Raw genomic sequence first — 4,302 nt, forward strand, 5'->3', positions numbered from 1 at the left:
TTCAGGGTGAGGTGGAAGGCTATGCTTCAGCAATCAGGTAAAAGTTAGGAAAATTAGAGTTATTACTGTTAATATGAACTCTATTTATTATCACTAGACTAGTGAGGGCTGGATACATTTGGATTACATGATAATGAAGGCACATGTCTCATGTGCCTGCTGGACTGCAGACTTGAATGGAAAAGGCTATGCCAATATCCGCCACAGCGTACAGTTTAACACATTTGTTGACTTGTCTTTATAAACTGGTTATAAATAACTTCTAATGCTGAGATATGATGTTGCAGGTGCTTTGTCAGTGTTCAGACATCTCCCATAACAATTTTGAATCAGAAGGGAAGAAGAAAAGAAAACCAAGTTATGTTTATGGGATAAGCAGCCTTACAGGCTAATTCAGTTTCTATAAAAAAAAAAAAAAAAAAAAGATCCGGGTTATACAAGAAATTCAAAGTAAATGGTGAGAGAATATGCTTGTTTCACATCTTAAAGAGCATTTTCCAGTAAAATGTGACAAAGTGATGAATATGAAGTAAATAATGATTGAAGAGTTTTGACTTGTATTTCCACATACCAGAGAAAAATGGTTGATTTCCTTATGAATTTCATCCTGAGAGGCTCGATACACAGTGACCAAGGTAAGATGGAGCAAAGAGATTGGAGTAAATTAATAAGGAAACCAAATAAATATGAATGAAAAAGAAGAAAATGCATAAGGGTGTGACACTTAAACTAGAAATTTGAAGAAATAAAAAAAGGAGATCATCTAAGGATAGCAAAAAATGGAGCAAGTAGAGACTTTCCCTATAGGACTTAAATTTTACCTTCTCTAAGGGCCTCCTTTGACCATTTTATCTCAATATGTCTCCATTTTATTTTCTAGTGGCTCAGACTATAGCTTTGCACTTTATGTTTGTTCACTTGTTTGTGGTCTATCTCCTTCACTAAATGGAAAGTTTTATCAGGTCAGAAGCCACACTGTATTTTGTTCATCACTGGGTCCTTTACACAATGCCTAGTACATAGTAGGCACAAATATGGTAGAATAAATGAATAAATAAAGGTAAGAAAGGATAGAAAGAATATATATGTCAATTTCATGATTTTTCGTATTGGCAGTGAATCAGTAACAAAGAGCATTCCCTAAGGTAATTTGTTCAAATACTGTTATGACTCTGTGCCAGGAAAAAACACCAATAGTCTTGGCATAACTTAAGAATTTCTGATAGGTTTTTAGTGAGAAATTCACATTTATCTATAGCACTCTGGGTATGGGAGATGATCTGAGACCCTGTTGGGTGTATCAGACAGAGATATAACCCTGCGTTACATAAATAACCTTAATGATAGAGTCCTGGTGGTACAAAAAGTTCTGTAGTGTAGGTATTAAGGTAGAAAATAAATTTTATTTCAAATAGATGATTGGTAAATTATACTAGTCTAAATTTTCCCAAGCACCCCCAAAAGTCACAACTTCTAGATAAGTGAGTTTGCAAAAATCACTCTTGTATAATCTGTTAAGCTTTAACATGGCATGATTGTTTTAATTACGGGATTGCATGTTTCATGGGTCAATGCCATCCTCACCCTGAACTGTGAAAGCCTGTAAGTTACATATCTTTATCTGAGGGAGGTGAACAGTGTGTGGGAAGTAAGGTGTCAGATCCGTCTTTTTCCTTCTTCAGTTGCTTTAGTAGTTTAAACAGGTGACAATGCACAGGGCTCAGTCATGAGCTCTACACATTGTACGTGTCTCCTCATGTTGTATCACCATCCTCCCCTTCTTTTGAATTTGTGTTTCTGCTCTGCAATTTAAGAGAAGCAAATATCCTAGACTCTGCATTCAGCAAGCTTGATTGAAAACTCAGCTATGGTGACTATAAGCTGCTGCTGGTTTGTAACTCTTCTTTTGGCATACTTAGCAACGAGTCCCTTGTTCAGTCTCAAGAGCGTTCTGCACCGGAGTACAAATTAGCCCTAATAGAAAGTTGTTCCTCAAGAGACTGTTCTGGTTTCCAAAATCTGGAACAGAATCACCAACTAAATACCACCAGAATTTAATCCTGGTAGGCCCTGACTAAGTATGCAAAAAGGACCCAGGAATACCAAGGCAGGTCACCAGCAATCATTTTTGGTAAAGCTTTGTAAGCAGATTTGTAAATGTTCGCGACAGAGGATTGTTCTGACTGCTCTTAGGTACCAGAGCTGGTGGAAGTCAAGACTTACAGGTAATACAAGTGGACAATTACTAGGGGCTTTAGAGTTTTCTTCACACTCTTGGAGATAACTCTTCATAATCTCCAAATTTGTAAATATAGTCATGCCATATATATCTCTCTAATAAAAAAAGGAAATGTTCAAGTAGTTTATGAAGTTTAAAATTCGATTTCTGCTAGCAAAACACACCTTACAGTGTCTTAGCTTTCTTCATTTTTATAATATTAACCTTTAACCTCCTTAAATATACAAGATGAAAGCAGGGCTGACGAGTGTCAGGGCAGTTGCTCTGGAGCACAGGGGACACATGGGAATGTTTGAAAAGACACTTCCCTCCAACAGATATGGGACACTGGTTCTGGGCCACACCCATCATCTTCAATTAGTTTTCTCAGATTGAAGGAAAACAATTCTGCAGACATGTGATTATTATATTCAACTTTTCCAGTCAGCTTCATATTATATGCAACACAAGTATTTCTGTTTTCTTCCTCGTTACCTGTGTTAAAGGTTAGTTTGCCTATGTTTGCCCCATGAAAAGAATTTGTATAGGCACATGGCTTTCTAAAGATTCACATTTTTTTACTAAAAGCACATGTTACCTGTGTATATTTTCACATCATAAATTAGGCAGATTTTACCTTTCATCAAAATTTTCTTTCTTGATGAGTAAGTAGGGCACTGGTAGAATAATTTCATGAACATTTTTTCTTTGTTTGTTTTCAGTTGAAACAAATATAGATAGTAAACTTCAAAGAAGCAAGAATCATGCTTATTTTGTTCTTTGTTTAGTCTTAGCATCCATTACAATACCTTGTACATGATGGGTGCACAATTAATATTTATTCAGTGACTCAAGTATCTGATGGTTCTAAAATTCAGATCTAAGCCATAGTCATTTCCTGGACTACAGCCTTTGATACTTTTACAGTTTTTTAACTTCTACTTTTTAAATAAGAATATTTCCTTAAACCATTTCACAAGAGTTACTTTCTTTTTTTTCATTTTTTAAAATTATACTTTAAGTTCTGGGTTACATGTGCAGAACGTGCAGTTTTGTTACACAGGTATACACGTGCCATGGTGGTTTGCTGCACCATCAACCCATTACCTACATTAGGTATTTCTCCTAATGTTATCCCTTCCCTAGCCCCCAACCCCCTGCAGGCCCTGATGTGTGATGTTCCTCTCCCTGTGTCCATGTGTTCTCATTGTTCAACTCCCACTTATCAGTGAGAACATGCAGTGTTTGCTCTTCTGGTCTTGTGATAGTTTGCTGAGAATGATGGTTTCCAGCTTCATCCACGTCCCTGCAAAAGGGTGTGAACTCATCCTTTTTTATGGCTGCATAGTATTCCATAGTATATATGTGGCACATTTTCTTAATCCAGTCGACCACTGATGGACGTTTGGGTTGGTTCCGAGTCGTTGCTATTGTGAATAATGCTGCAATAAATATACGTGTACATGTGTCTTTATCATACAATGATTTATAATCCTTTGGGTATTTGCCCAGTAATGGAATTGCTGGGTCAAATGGTATTTCTGGTTCTAGATCCTTGAGGAATTGCCACACTGTATTCTGCAATGGTTGAACTAATTTACAGTCCCACCAACAGTGTAAAAGCTTTCCTATTTTTCCACAACCTCTCTTGCATCTGTTGTTTCCTGACTTTTTTATGATCGCCATTCTAACTGGTGTGAGATGGTATCTCATTGTGATTTTGATTTGCATTTCTCTAATGACCAGTGATGATGAGCATTTTTTCATGTTTGTTGGCTGCATAAATGTCTTCTTTTGAGAAGTGTTTGTTCATATCCTTTGCCCATTTTTTGATGGGGTTGTTTGCTTTTTTCTTGTAAATTTGTTTAAGTTCTTTGTAGATTCTGGATATTAGCCCTTTGTCAGATGGAGAGATTGCAAACATTTTCCCCCATTCTGTAGGTTGCCTGTTCACTCTGATAATAGTTTCTGTTGCTGTGCAGAAGTGCTTTAGGTTAATAAGATCCCATTTGTCAATTTTGGCTTTTGTTGCCCTTGCTTTTGGTGTTTTAGACATGAAGTCGTTGCCCATGCCTATGTCCTGT

Source organism: Macaca mulatta, chromosome 6, assembly GCF_049350105.2.
Source record: "Macaca mulatta isolate MMU2019108-1 chromosome 6, T2T-MMU8v2.0, whole genome shotgun sequence".
Classification (NCBI taxonomy): domain Eukaryota; kingdom Metazoa; phylum Chordata; class Mammalia; order Primates; family Cercopithecidae; genus Macaca; species Macaca mulatta.